The sequence below is a fragment of the Notechis scutatus genome, unplaced genomic scaffold (assembly GCF_049901735.1).
Source record: "Notechis scutatus isolate UNSWTSFEM ecotype Mainland unplaced genomic scaffold, rNotScu1.2 NSCUSCF32, whole genome shotgun sequence".
NCBI classification, from domain to species: Eukaryota; Metazoa; Chordata; class Lepidosauria; order Squamata; family Elapidae; genus Notechis; species Notechis scutatus.
The window spans coordinates 7,501-24,506 of record NW_028263155.1 but is presented as its reverse complement, the minus strand read 5'-3'; the positions used below and the strand labels follow the sequence as shown (position 1 = coordinate 24,506).

The following is a 17,006-nucleotide window of genomic DNA, read 5'->3' as shown; positions in this document are numbered from 1 at the left end:
TTTCATCATATTTACTATATTACATATATATAGTATACTATATATATATGCATTATCTTTACTATATTATATTTCGTTTCCCTATTTTCATTATATTTACTATATTACACATATATAGTATACTATATATATGCATTATCTTTACTATATTATATTTCGTTTTCTATTTCCTATTTTCATCATATTTACTATATTACATATATATAGTATACTATATATATGCATTATCTTTACTATATTATATTTCATTTCCCTATTTTCATTATATTTACTATATTACACATATATAGTATACTATATATATGCATTATCTTTACTATATTATATTTCGTTTTCCTATTTTCATCATATTTACTATATTACATATATATAGTATACTATATATATGCATTATCTTTACTATATTTCGCTTCCCTATTTTCATTATATTTACTATATTACACATATATAGTATACTATATATATGCATTATCTTTACTATATTATATTTCGTTTTCCTATTTTCATCATATTTACTATATTACATATATATAGTATACTATATATATAGGCATTATCTTTACTATATTATATTTCGTTTTCCTATTTTCATTATAGTTATTATATTACACATATAGTATACTATATATATATATGCATTATCTTTACTATATTATATTTCATTTTCCTATTTTCATCATATTTAGTATATTACATATTACAGTTTATTCTATATTCTATTCTATTCTAATTCTATATTCTATTCTATTTTCTATTCTATTCTATATTCTATTCTATTTTCTATTCTATTCTATATTCTATTTTCTATTCTGTTCTATTCTATTCTACTCCTATTCTATATTTTATTCTATATTCTATTCTATTCTATATTCTATTCTATATTCTATTCTATTCTATATTCTATTCTATTCTATTCTATTCTATTCTATTCTATTCTATTCTATTCTATTCTATTCTATTCTATTCTATTCCATTATTCTATACTATTCTGTCCCGTTCCATCCTGTCCCATCCCATCACATGTTTTATTTTATTCTATCCCCACAACCCACTGACCCAGCTTTCCGGTGGCTTGCGGGTGTCCAGATCGCCAGCCAAACACCCCGCATGCTTCTTCCTCCATCTTTTTGGACAGGAAATCCACCCACCTGCGCTGTGCAGACTGCCCAGCCCAAGGTGGCCAGCGAGCTGCAGCCGGGCCGATCCGCCTGAAAGCGTGCTTCCCTGAAAATAAGCCCTACTTTTTTGGAGACCCCCCCCCCACAAAAAATTAGAAGACTGGTTCTTATTTTGGGGGGAAACACGATAAGAGAAACAGAAGGTGAAGCTGAGAAAACGAAAGAGGCGCCGATCAGCTTCCGAGAAATGGCGAGGTTTAGCAAACAACTGAGTCGAAAGTGAGGGGTGGGAAAGGTCCGAAGTGAGCATCTTGTTGGTGGCCATCTTATGCGCCGACCGGCTTCCGAGAAATGATAAGGTTTAGCAAACAACTGAGTCGAAAGTGAGGGTTGGGAAAGGTCCGGGTGAGCATCTTGTTGGTGGCCATCTTATGCGCCGACCGGCTTCCGAGAAATGATAAGGTTTAGCAAACAACTGAGTCGAAAGTGAGGGGTGGGAAAGGTCCGAAGTGAGCATCTTGTCGGCGGCCATCTTATGCGCCAATCGGCTTCCGAGAAATGGTGAGGTTTAGCAAACGACTGAGTCGAAAGTGACGGGTGGGAAAGGTCCAAAATGAGCATCTTGTCGGCGGCCATCTTATGCGCCGACTGGCTTCCGTGAAACGATAAGGTTTAGCAAACGACTGAGTCGAAAGTGAGGGTTGGGAAAGGTCCGAAATGAGCATCTTGTCGGCGGCCATCTTATGCGCCGACCGGCTTCTGAGAAATGGCGAGGTTTAGCAAATGACTGAGTCGAAAGTGACGGGTGGGAAAGGTCCGAAATGAGCATCTTGTCGGCGGCCATCTTATGCGCCGACCGGCTTCCGAGAAATGATAAGGTTTAGCAAACAACTGAGTCGAAAGTGAGGGGTGGGAAAGGTCCGAAGTGAGCATCTTGTTGGTGGCCATCTTATGCGCCGACCGGCTTCCGAGAAATGATAAGGTTTAGCAAACAACTGAGTCGAAAGTGAGGGGTGGGAAAGGTCCGAAGTGAGCATCTTGTCAGCGGCCATCTTATGCACCGACCGGCTTCTGAGAAATGGCGAGGTTTAGCAAACGACTGAGTCGAAAGTGACGGGTGGGAAAGGTCCGAAATGAGCATCTTGTCGGTGGCCATCTTATGCGCCGACGGACCTGACGGCTTCCGAGAAATGATAAGGTTTAGCAAACAACTGAGTCGAAAGTGAGGGGTGGGAAAGGTCCGAAGTGAGCATCTTGTTGGTGGCCATCTTATGCGCCGACCGGCTTCCGAGAAATGATAAGGTTTAGCAAACAACTGAGTCGAAAGTGAGGGTTGGGAAAGGTCCGAAGTGAGCATCTTGTCGGCGGCCATCTTATGCGCCCGACTGGCTTCCGTGAAACGATAAGGTTTAGCAAACGACCGAGTCGAAAGTGAGGGGTGGAAAGGTCCAAAGTGAGCATCTTGTCGGTGGCCATCTTATGCGCCGACCGGCTTCCGAAAATGGCGAGGTTTAGCAAATGACTGGGTCGAAAGTGAGGGGTGGGAAAGGTCCGAAGTGAGCATCTTGTCGGTGGCCATCTTGTGCTTCACTACCAGACGGTGACAGTCTGCCCTGGACTCTGGGAAGGGGGCTTCTGAGAAATGGGAAGGTTTAGCAAACAACTGAGTCGAAAGTGGGGGGTGGGAAAGGTCCCAAGTGAGCATCTTGTGGGCGGCCATCGTAGGCTGCTTCAAGGTCACCCGGTGCCAATGGCCCTGTCCAGAGTTTGAATCCGAGGAGGACGACAAACCCTGACAGAGCGGGAGAGGGCCTCCATTGGCTGTGGAGGAAATTGGGGAAGGGGCAGAGCAAGGAAGAGGCAGAACAAGGAAGGAAGACCCAGGCCTGCCCTCTCTTCCTCCTAGGGCACGGAGAGAGGAACGGAGTAGAGAACAACATGGGTTGTGTAGCTTATGGGGGAGGAAAGGGCCCTGATTCCCTTCACTAGCAGTTAAGAAAGGACACCGAATTGCCTTCACTTGCTCAAACCCGATTGGTTGTGGAGGGCGGGATCCGCGATGCGGGGGGAGCAGTTAAGAAAGGGAAAAGTTGAACCCGGGGGGATTTTGGCGCGCGCAATCCTCAGTTCCGGCCCTCGGGTTACCGCCATACGGTTCTCGTCGAATGAGGCCTTTCTCGACAAAAGAGAAGCCGAGGACCATTTCTATTCCGAGGTGTTCAGCGCCGGCAGATCAGACACAGCATCCCCTTGTAGTATCCCACTTGTATCTACTCCGACTTCGGCTTCCCCTCCCCCCCGAAAATCACGAAGCTGACTCTCTTCGTCCCGGCAAAACCCAAAATATACGGCATTCCCCTTCCGCCAACGGCCTGGCCAACAGCGTGTCCTTAGGAGCCCGCGGACCTTACCTAGCTTGGAGAGTGGCCAACTCCGTATTTCCAAACACGGTGCTGACAAGGAAGGACCCAGCGCCGAGTCACCGAGAAGCCCCGACAGATCTTCCCTCAGCGACTACGAGCGAATCGTTTCCTGCAAAAGCCTCCTCCCCTTTTCCTCCTCTTTTACTCCCTCTGGGAGGGGCCGTTGAGCACCCACCTGTGTCATTACGCCCGAGTCGAGCCCGGTTCCCTGAACTGTTCCCTTCGTCTGGCAGCTCTGTGCATGCGCACCCTGGGAATCCGGCTCCGGCTGCTCCTCCTTCCCCACTTGATCTTGGACGCCGATGGCAGCTGATAACAACTGCCCCCCACCCCTCATCCAAACCTTACTCAACCCTCCAGGACCAGCCTGAGGTTCCTCGCCAACTTCCTCGCTTTCCGATTCTAGTACCTGGGATCCAGGAAGTGACAAGCTCACCTGCGTACGGGGCTCCGTTCCTCCGTTCCCAGCCTTGCGGCGGTTCAGGTGCTCGTCCGAGGCTGGCGGGGCCGTAGAGCCACACTTTCCCGAGTGACGCCATTATGCCGGGACCCAACGAGTTTGGCGAATCAGATGGTAATCCTTACACCCCTCGGTGGTATCCGATCCGGTTTGGACTGGTTCGGTCGTTCCGGTGGCAGAAATTTGGACTGGTCCGGAGAACCGCAAGTACCACCTCTGGCTGGCCCCGCCCACCCGCCCTTCTCTCTCCTATATTCCCTTTTTTTTTTTTAAGCTCAGTATGTTCTCCGAAGCGGTAGAGGAAAAAAAACAAAATTAGAAGCCCACCGCGGCTTAAAATGGCCGCCTTGGGAGAAATCCTCAGTGTAAACCCAAGGCCGGCTTGGACGTGGAGACGTTTCCGCTCCTTCGGCCAATCTGGCCATATCGTTGACGTCAAGGGGGGTCGGCCACCTGCGGCTCCGGAGCCACCGGTGGCTCTTTCATCCCTCCCGGTTTGCCGCTCGGCTCCACAACGGATCGGATGTTTGGTTAGGGCAGGTTGAGAGAAAAAAAAAGGACGCCGCGCGGGGAGGAGACTCCAGAGGGGTGGGAACCGCAGAGTCCAGTCGGCTCCAGAAATTGAACCGAAGAGTCCACAATCTCAGGGTTGGGCCTCGCCCGGTGACAATGTCCGAAACGCTTGGGGTGGGGCGCGTGGACGGATCTCTGCGTTCGTCGGCGGGAAGCATCCCCCGAGACACAACTGCCTTACTTTGGAGGAAAGCACATGAAGGGACACCCCCCCCCCCAGAGAGAAGACGCCAAAGTGGTGGGGTAACTACTCCCACCAGAGGTGGTATCTCAGCCGGTTTGGACCGGTTCGGGCGGACCGGTAGTGAAAATTTGGACCAGTTTGTAGAACCAGCAAATACCACCTCTGACTGGCTCCACCCACCCGCCTCCACCCTTTCCCGTCCTATACTCCATTGATTTTTTTTTTAGCTCGGCTATGTGATCTTTGAGTGCTCCATTTACGCGGGAAGTGATCTTGGAGTACTACGCGCACGCAGAAAGTGAGGTTTGAGTACTGCGCACATGCGGGAATTGATTTTGAGTGCTCCGCGCATAGGGAATGTGATCTTTGTGTGCTCCGCGCATGCTGGAAGTGATGTTTGAGAGCTGCGCACGCGGGAGAAGTGATCTTTGAGTGCTGAGTGCACGCGGGAAGTGGTTTTGAGGGCTCCGCGCACAGGGAATGTGATCTTTGAGTGCAGCGCGCAAGGGAGAAGTGATCTTTGTATGCTAGGCGCATGCGGAAAGTGATCTTTGTGTTCTCCGCGCACATAGAATATGATCTTTGTGTGCTCCGCGCATGCGGGAAGTGATTTTTAAACACTCCGCGCACAGAGTATGTGATCTTTGTGTGCTCTGCGCATGTGGGAAGTGATCTTTGTGTTCTCCGCGCACATAGAATGTGATCTTTGTGTGCTCCGCGCATGAAGGAAGCTATTTTAAGCGCTCCGCGCACAGGGAATGTCATCTTTGTATGCTCTGCACACGCGGGAAGTGATTTTAAGCACTCCGCGCACAGAGTATGTGATCTTTGTGTGCTCTGCGCATGTGGGAAGTGATCTTTGTGTGCTCCGCGCATGAAGGAAGTTATTTTAAGCGCTCCGCACACAGGGAATGTGATCTTTGAGTGGTCCCCATGGGCGGGAAGTGATTTTCACTGCTGCACCCTTGCACAAAGCATGCAGAACTGATAAGAGCGCTCAATTTGGAATCCCATCCTCCACTCCTTCCCCAAACTTTGGAAACAAGAAGGAGTAAGGATGGAGTCGAGTCGAGTCGAGTCCAGTACAACAGAAGTACAGAAGGGGTCCCTGTTTGCTAGGGTTAGGGATCTTCTGCCCTCGCCGCGAGTTGGATCGTGCCGCGGAGGCGCCCGCCGGGAGGCTCAGCCAACCTCACGGTACACCCGTTGTAGTCGGACACAAAACGTTTGAAAAGAGAATATGCTTTATTGCCCAAGTTGCAATCGGACGCCCAAAGAAATCGGTGTGAAATCGATGCTCTCAGTGTACATACAAGCGATAAACAACTAAAGGACCCCAGTCGTCCAATACAATTGTGGTTAAGAGACAACCCTCCCGCGCTACTCTGAGGCTACTCCAAGGAGCCATCGGCTCCTACAAGGATACTAAATAAAGCAATATATATGGTAAGACACAAGCCATAGAATGATAGGCGTCAGAAGGTAAGGCGATCGGTAGTAGGCAAGGCGAGGAGAATTTATAGACTTGGAGTAGGGATACAACCTCACTACGGTAGCCCCCTCACCAAAACTGGACACAGAGAATAATCGTGATCACAATGGCCAGTACGACGCCAAAAACCGCGATGATCTTTCCCTTTGACACCCATTTCGGACAACCCCGGGATTCGGAGGCCAACATTTCCTCAAATGTTTCAGGACAGCCCCGGGATCCGGAGGCCGACATTTCTTCGCCCGTTTGGCTCTGGTTCAGGAACGCTAGGAGCTGCGCGTCCTGGATGGTGCACAGTTTGTACAACCCGCCGGCGTAGTATCGCCCCCGGTTCGCCGCAACGACGCCCTGCACCATTGCCATCAGCTCCGCGACCTGCCTCTCTCGCTCGTCGCCCTGGGCCCGGTTGTTGAACCCGCAGAAGCGGTTCCCGCACTGCCTGATCAGTCGCCGCAGACTCCAGTTGTCGGATTGCCGGACGTACTCCTGAAGCGGGTTCCCGGCCAAATCCTCCACGCAGGTGAAGAGGACGATGGTGTGCTTGGCCGAGCGGGCCCCAAAGATCTCCCGGACCCGCTGAACGGCGGCGTCATCTTTGTCGATGAAGCGCCCCACCTGGGTGACCAAAATCAGGGCATGGGGGCCGGGCCGGGAGAGCTCGGCGCACGCCGCGATCTCCCGCCGCATGCCCACATTGTAGGTTTTGCGGTGGAAAAGGTCGGGAGTGTCGACGACGGAGATCTTCCGGTCCTGCCACGTCCCCTCTCCTTTCTGGCACCGCAGGGTGGTGGCCTTTCCTTCCAGGAGGGACTTGAAGGCCTCCCGGCCGAGGATGGTGTTCCCCGTGGCGCTTTTCCCGCCGCCGGATTTCCCCACGAGGATCAGCCGGAGTTCCGCCTCTTCCTCCGGAACTTCACAAGACGTTACAAAAAGGAAAAGAGAGAGAGAGAGAGAGAGAGAGAGAGAGAAAGACATTTGTCATACTCCACATCGTGGTAAGGACTGAAGAGCTGAGCAGTTGCTACAAGGTTGCAAGAGTGAGAAACGAGTCAGTAAGTTTTTGGGGGGATGATATCACTTTAAGAGCCTGTAAATAAAAAGAGTGACACCCCCCCTCCCCGCGGGCTTCCAACGCACAAGCGATTCCGTGCATCCCGGCATACAACACACCACCCCGGGCCATTGGGGTTAGTCGAGAGAACAAACCGTTGATGATCAGCTGCAGGCAGAACCAACGAGCGAGGAACGGGATCGCATGCCGGGACGGGGAGGGGGGAGGGGGCCGGGGGCGGTCCCAGTCGAGGGTTCGGCCCAACCGGTCGGGTGCGAACTGGTCCCGACTGGTAAAACTGCTTCCGTGGGCGGCTCTGCATTTCCCACCCACCTCCGTCCGAAAAATGGACGCCGTCCGAGAACGGACGCCATCTGAAGTGGATCTCGGCGAGGCTTAAAAACCGGGCGCTTTGTGGACGGACGGGAACCGTCGGTGGGCGGCCGGGACCCCCAGGGAGGGAGGGAGGGAGAGAGCAAAGGGGGGGGAAGGGTCTCCACAGAGGTCCTCAAGCCCACCCCCCCCATTTTCTCTCTCGGTGGGTCTGTCCCGCCTGGGAGACCCACTCGGGCGCGGCTCTTCGGAACGGGAATCCACTGGCTCTCCAAGCGGGTTGACCCCCCACCCTCACCAACCCCTCCCGAAGACCCTCCCCAGCCCAGCCCCTCCCCCAATCCCAGGCGTGACCACTCCGCACTTACTCAGTAGGCATTCCTCTTCCGCGGATCCCTGGAGGAGCGGAGAAAACGGAGAAAACACGGGTCAGACGGGGCTCGCTCGCCCACTCGCGATCTGTGGCGGGCTTGGCGTGTCAGCTGCCTTCCCCCCCTCCCCACTGCCCAAATAAAAACCTGGTCCCACCACCGTGCCCCCTCCCCCGATTCAAGATATGGAGCCCGCTATCCCAGCTAAGACACGCAAAGACACACGAAAGACACGCAAAGACACACGAAAGACACGCAAAGACACACGAAAGACACGCAAAGACACATGACGACACGCAGACACATGATGACACGCAAAGACACATGACGACACGCAGACACATGACGACACACAAAGACACATGAAAGACCCGCAAAGACACACGAAAGACACGCAAAGACACACGAAAGACACGCAAAGACACATGAAAGACACGCAAAGACACATGAAAGACATGCAAAGAAACCAAAGACATGCAAAGACACACGAAAGACACATGAAAGACACATGAAAGACACGCAAAGACACACAAGACACGCAAAGAAACGAAAGACACGCAAAGACACACGAAAGACACGCAGACACACGAAAGATATGCAAAGACACATGAAAGACACGCAAAGAAACAAAAGACACGCAAAGACACACGAAAGATACACAAAGAAATAAGACACCAAAGACACACAAAAGACACACGAAAGACACACAAAAACAAAAGACACAGAAAGACACAGGAAAGACACGAAAGACATGGAAAGACACACGAAAGACATGCAAAGAAACACAAAAGACACACAAAAGACACGCAAAGACACGAAAATCACGCACACACGAAAGACACGCAAAGACACATGACAACACGCAGACACACGACGACAGGCAAAGACACACGAAAGACACGCAAAGACACACGAAAGACATGCAAAGACACACGAAAGACACGCAAAGAAATGAAAGACACGCAAAGACACACGAAAGACACAGAAAGACACACGAAAGACACAAGAAAGACACACGAAAGACATGCAAAGACACACGAAAGACACGGAAAGACACATGAAAGACACACGAAAGACATGCAAAGACACACGAAAGACACACAAAGACACATGAAAGACACACAAAAGACACACAACGACACGAAAGACATGCAAAGGCACACGAAATACACATGAAAGACATGCAAAGACACATGAAATACACATGAAAGACACGCAAAGACACGAAAGACACAGACACTCGAAAGACACGAAAGACACGCAAAGACACACGAAAGACACATGAAAGATACACAAAGACACAAAAGACACGCAAAGACACACGAAACACATGAAAGACACGCAAAGACACATGAAATACACATGAAAGACACGCAGACACGAAAGACACGCAAAGACACACGAAAGACACACAAAGACACGAAAGACACGCAAAGACACGAAATACACACAAATACACACGAAAGACATATGAAAGACACGCAAAGACACATGAAAGACATGCAAAGAAACACGAAACACATGAAAGACACACAAAGACACACAAAGACACATGAAATACACATGAAAGACACGCAAAGACACGAAAGACACACAAAGACACACGAAAGACATATGAAAGACATGCAAAGACACACGAAAGACACATGAAAGACACGCAAAGACACACGAAAGACATGCAAAGACACACGAAAGACACATGAAAGACACGCAAAGACACACGAAAGACGAAAGACACGCAGACACACGACGACAGGCAAAGACACACGAAAGACAAGCAAAGACACACGAAAGACACACAAAGACACACGAAAGACACGCAAAGACACACGAAAGACACGCAAAGAAACAAAACACATGGAAAGACACACGAAAGACACAGAAAGACAGACGAAAGACATGGAAAGAAAGGAAAGACACGCAAAGACACACGAAATGCACACAACGACACGCAAAGACACAAAAGACATGCCAAGACACACAAAAGACACACCAAGACACACAAAAGACACGCGAAGACACACGAAAGACATGCAAAGACACACGAAAGACACGCCAAGACACACAAAAGACACACCAAGACACATGAAAGACACGCAAAGACACACGAAAGACACACAAAGACACGAGAGACACGCAAAGACACGAAAGACACGCAAAGACACATGAAAGACATATGAAAGACACGCAAAGACACATGAAAGACATGCAAAGACACACGAAATACACATGAAAGACACGCAAAGACACATGAAAGACATGCAAAGACACACGAAAAACACATGAAAGACATGCAAAGACATGAAAGACACGCAAAGACACACAAAAGACACAGGAAAGACACGCAAAGACACAGGAAAGACATGCAAAGACACACGAAAGACACATGAAAGATACGCAAAGACACATGAAAGACACGCAAAGACACATGAAAGACACGCAGGCACACGACGACAGGCAAAGACACACGAAAGACACGCAAAGACACACGAAAGACACACAAAGACACATGAAAGACACGCAAAGACACACGAAAGACTCGCAAAGAAATGAAAGACACGCAAAGACACACGAAAGACACGCAAAGAAACAAAACACATGGAAAGACACACGAAAGACACAGAAAGACAGACGAAAGACATGAAAGACACGCAAAGACACACGAAAGACACGCAAAGACACAAAAGACATGGCAAGACACACGAAAGACACACCAAGACACACAAAAGACACACCAAGACACACGAAAGACATGCAAAGACACACGAAAGACACGCCAAGACACACAAAAGACACACCAAGACACTTGAAAGACACGATAAGACACACGAAAGACACACAAAGACACGAGAGACACGCAAAGACACGAAAGACACACGAAAGACACACGAAAGACATATGAAAGACATGCAAAGACACATGAAAGACATGCAAAGACACACAAAATACACATGAAAGACATGCAAAGACATGAAAGACACGCAAAGACACACAAAAGACACAGGAAAGACACGCAAAGAAACATGAAAGACATGCAAAGACACACGAAAGACACATGAAAGACATGCAAAGACACATGAAAGACATGCAAAGACACACAAAAGACACATGAAAGACATGCAAAGACATGAAAGACACGCAAAGACACACAAAAGACACAGGAAAGACACGCAAAGACACATGAAAGACACGCAAAGACACACGAAAGACACGCAGACACTCGACGACAGGCAAAGACACACGAAAGACACGCAAAGACACACGAAAGACACGCAAAGACACATGAAAGACACGCAAAGACACACGAAAGACTCGCAAAGAAATGAAAGACACGCAAAGACACACGAAGGACACGCAAAGAAACAAAACACATGGAAAGACACACGAAAGACACAGAAAGAGAGGCGAAAGACACGCAAAGAAATGAAAGACACACAAAGACACAGGAAATACACACAACGACACGCAAAGACACAAAAGACACACCAAGAAACACGAAAGACACAGCAAGACACACAAAAGACACACCAAGACACACGAAAGACACACAGACACACAAAAGACACGCAAAGACACACGAAAGACACGCCAAGAAACACGAAAGACACGCCAAGACACGCACCGTGTCGGAGGTTATTTTGTGGTACTTGAACGTGGACAGGTGGGCCATGCTTGGTGTCCGGTGGGTTTCCTTCGCCTGGGGAAAAGGGGGTAGGGGGTGGGGAGAGAAACCAGAATCAGAAGAGAGCCGGAAGGGACCCCAGAGGTCATCTAGTCTGACCCCCACTCAAAGAGAGGAGACCCTCGCAGAATCACAGTAAAGGAGATAGCTGGAAGGGACCCCAGAGGTCATCTAGTCTGACCCCCCACTCAAAGAGAGGAGACCCTCGCAGAATCACAGTAAAGGAGAGAGCCGGAAGGGATCCCCGGAGGTCATCTAGTCCCACCCCTTTTCAGCGGGAGACCCTCCCAAAATCACAGTAAAGGAGAGAGCCGGAAGGGATCCCGGAGGTCATCTAGTCCCACCCCCTTTCAGCGGAGACCCTCCCAGAATCACAGTGAAGGGGAGAGCCGGAAGGGATCCCCGGAGGTCATCTAGTCCCACCCCGTTTCAGCAGGAGACCCTCCCAAAATCACAGTAAAGGAGAGAACCGGAAGGGACCCCGGAGGTCATCTAGTCCCACCCCCGTTTCAGCAGGAGACCCTCCCAAAATCACAGTAAAGGACAGAGCCTGAAGGGACCTCGGAGGTCATCTACTCTAACCCCATTGGAGCAAGAGCCTGTTCCAGAATCACAGGAAGGAGAGAGCCGGAAGGGATACCCGGAGGTCATCCAGTCTAACCTGCCCCTCAAGCAAGAGGCCCTGAACAGAATCCCAGTAAAGGAGAGAGCTGGAAGGGAACCCCGCCGGAGGTCATCTAGTCCCACCCCCATCTTTCAGCAGGAGACCCTCCTAGAATCGGCCGGGGGGCGGAGGGGGGTTGGGGAACCTCGGAGGTCATCTAGGCCTGCCCCGCTCTTTCCTCCCTGGGAAACCCCCGCCCCCTTAAACCCACCCAGGGACTCTGTGGGGGGGGGAGGGGGAGTCAGGGTGGGGAGGGGCTTTCTCTCTCTCTCTCTCCCCTCCCCCCGCTTTTCTCCCTTCCCTTCTTACCGGCCTCTTGAAAGGGAAAGCTGAAACGAAAGTGAAACTCAGCGCCCGGCCTCGCCCCTCCCACTTCCCTCCCTCCCTGCCTCTCTCTCTCTCTCTCCCTCCCCCCGCCTCCTCCAGGGTGCAAGGGCTTATTCCCCCTCCCCCGCTCATGGTAAAGCCCCCCACACACACCCCACTCCCAAAGGGAAGAGAGGTGCCCCCCCTCCCGCGCCTCCGCAGTCTTTCTCTGCCGCCTCTGATTCTATCTGTATCTATCTACCGTATATACACACACATACATATTATTAAAAATAGCATTAGGGGGTATAATACTATCTATCTATTTATCTATCCATCTATCTATCTATCTATCTATCTATATCTATCTATCTATCTATCTATCATCCATACACACACACACATATTATACAAAAATTATTATTAGGTGTATAATACTATCTATCTATCTATCTATCTGTCTATCTATCTATCTATCTATCTATCTATCTATCTATCTATCTATCATCCATACACACACACACATATTATACAAAAATTATTATTAGGGTGTATAATACTATCTATCTATCTATCTATCTATCTATCTATCTATCTATCTATCTATCTATCTATCTATCTATCTATCTATCTATCTATCTATCTATCTATCTATCTATCTATCTATCTATCTATCTATCTATCTATCTATCTATCTATCTATCTATCTATCTATCTATCTATCTATCTATCTATCTATCGATACACAAACACATACATATTATTCAAAAATATTATTAGCGTGTATATCACTGTATATCTATCTATCTATCTATCTATCTATCTATCTATCTATCTATCTATCTATCTATCTATCTATCTATCATCTATATACACACACAAATATTATACAAAACTTATTATTAGGGTGTATAATACTATCTATATACACAAATACATATTATTAAAATATTATAAGGGTGTATAATACAATCTATCTATCTATCTATCTATCTATATCTATACACAAACACACACATACATATTATTAAAAAATATTATTAGGGTGTATAGTACTGTCTGTCCGTCTGTCTCTCTCTCTCTCTCTCTCTCTCTCTCTCTCTATCTATCAATACACAAACACACACATACATATTATTAAAAAATATTATTAGGGTGTATATTGCTGTCTATCTATCTATCTATCTATCTATCTATCTATCTATCTATCTATCTATCTATCTATCTATCTATCGATACACAAACACATACATATTATTAAAAAATATTATTAGGCTGTATATTACTATCTATCTATCTATCTATCTATCTATCTATCTATCTATCATTATCCACACACACACACACACACACAAAAATGTATTATTAGGGTGTATAATACTATCTATATATATATACACACACACATACATATTATTAAAAATATTATTAGGGTGTATAGTACTGTCTGTCTGTCTATCTATCTATCTATCTATCTATCTATCTATCTATCTATCTATCTATCTATCTATCAATACACAAACACACACATACATATTATTAAAAATATTATTAGGGTGTATATTACTATCTATTTATCTATCTATCTATCTATCTATCTATCTATCTATCTATCTATCTATCTATCCATCCATCCATCTATATCTATCTATCTATCATCTATCTATCTCTATCTATCTATCTATCTATCTATCTATCTATCTATCTATCATCTATATACACACACACATATTATACAACAATTATTATTAGGGTGTATAATACTATCTATCTATACACACAAATACATATTATTAAAATATTATTATTAGGGTGTATAATATTATCTATCTATCTATCCATCTTTCATCTATATACACACACATATTATACAACAATTATTATTAGGGTGTATAATACTATCTATACACACAAATACATATTATTAAAATATTATTATTAGGGTGTATATCTATCTATCTATCTATCTATCTATCTATCTATCTATCTATCTGCCTACCTACCTACCTACCTACCTACCTATCTATCCATCCATCTATCCATCCATCCATCCATCTATCTATCATCTATCTATCACAAACACACACATACATATTATTAAAAATATTATTAGGGTGTATATTATTATCTATTTTTCTATCTCTCTATCTCTCTCTCTCTCTCTATCTCTCTATCTATCTATCTATCACTATCCACACACACACACACACACACATTAAAAAAATTATTATTAGGGTGTATAATACTATCTATATATATATACACACACACATACATATTAATAAAAAATATTATTAGGGTGTATAGTACTGTCTGTCTATCTATCTATCTATCTATCTATCTATCTATCTATCTATCTATCTATCCATCCATCCATCCATCCATCCATCCATCCATCCATCCATCTATATCTATCTATCATCTATCTATCTATCTCTATCTATCTATCTATCTATCTATCTATCTATCTATCTATCTATCTATCTATCTATCAATACACAAACAAACACATGCATATTATTAAAAAATATTATTAGGGTGTATATTGCTGTCTATCTATCTATCTATCTATCTATCTATCTATCTATCTATCTATCTATCATCTATATACACACACACATATTATACAAAAATTATTATTAGGGTGTATAATACTATCTATCTATACACACAAATACATATTATTAAAATATTATTATTAGGGTGTATAATATTATCTATCTATCTATCTATCCATCTTTCATCTATATACACACACATATTATACAAAAATTATTATTAGGGTGTATAATACTATCTATACACACAAATACATATTATTAAAATATTATTATTAGGGTGTATAATACTATCTATCTATCTATCTATCTATCTATCTATCTATCTATCTATCTATCTATCTATCTATCTACCTACCCATCCATCCATCCATCCATCCATCCATCCATCTATATCTATCTATCTATCTATCTATCTATCTATCTATCAATACACAAACACACACATACATATTATTAAAAAATATTATTAGGGTGTATATTATTATCTATTTTTCTATCTATCTATCTATCTATCTATCTATCTATCTATCTATCTATCACTATCCACACACACACACACATTAAAAAAAAAAAAAATATTATTAGGGTGTATAATACTATCTATCTATACACACAAATACATATTATTAAAATATTATTATTAGGGTGTATAATACTATCTATATATATATATATACACACACACATACATATTATTAAAAAATATTATTAGGGTGTATAGTACTGTCTGTCTGTCTGTCTATCTATCTATCTATCTATCTATCTATCTATCTATCTATCTATCTATCTATCTATCTATACACAAACAGACACATACATATTATTAAAAAATATTATTAGGGTGTATATTACTATCTATTTATCTATCTATCTAGCTATCTAGCTATCTAGCTATCACTATCAACACACACACACAAACACACACACACAAAAAAAATTATTATTAGGCTGTATAATACTATCTATATATATATATATACACACACACACACATACATATTATTAAAAAATATTATTAGGGTGTATAGTACTGTCTATCTATCTATCTATCTATCTATCTATCTATCTATCTATCTATCTATCTATCTATCTATCTATCTATCTATCTATCTATCTATCTATCTATCTATCATCTATATACACACACACATATTATACAAAAATTATTATTAGGGTGTATAATACTATCTATACACACAAATACATATTATTAAAATATTATTATTAGGGTGTATAATACTATCTATCTATCTATCTATCTATCTATCTATCTATCTATCTATCTATCTATCGATACACAAACACATACATATTATTCAAAAATATTATTAAGGTGTATATTGCTGTCTGTCTATCTATCTATCTATCATCTATATACACACACACATATTATACAAAAATTATTATTAGGGTGTATAATACTATCTATCTATACACACAAATACATATTATTAAAATGTTATTATTAGGGTGTATAATACTATCTATATATATATACACACACACATACATATTATTAAAAATATTATTAGGGTGTATAGTACTGTCTGTCTATCTATCTATCTATCTATCTATCTATCTATCTATCTATCTATCTATCTATCTATCTATCTATCTATCTATCTATCTATCTATCTATCTATCTATCTATCTATCAATACACAAACACACACATACATATTATTAAAAAATATTATTAGGGTGTATATTACTATCTATCTATCTATCTATCTATCTATCTATCTACCTACCTACCTACCTACCTACCTATCCATCCATCCATCCATC

General features: G+C 44.2%; 1 pseudogene; it reads right to left on the bottom strand.

Annotated features, from left to right (window-relative positions):
• Nucleotides 1–6,319: 6,319 nt before the first annotated feature.
• Nucleotides 6,320–11,702, bottom strand: LOC113430513 (GTPase IMAP family member 3 pseudogene; annotated as a pseudogene).
• Nucleotides 11,703–17,006: the final 5,304 nt, after the last annotated feature.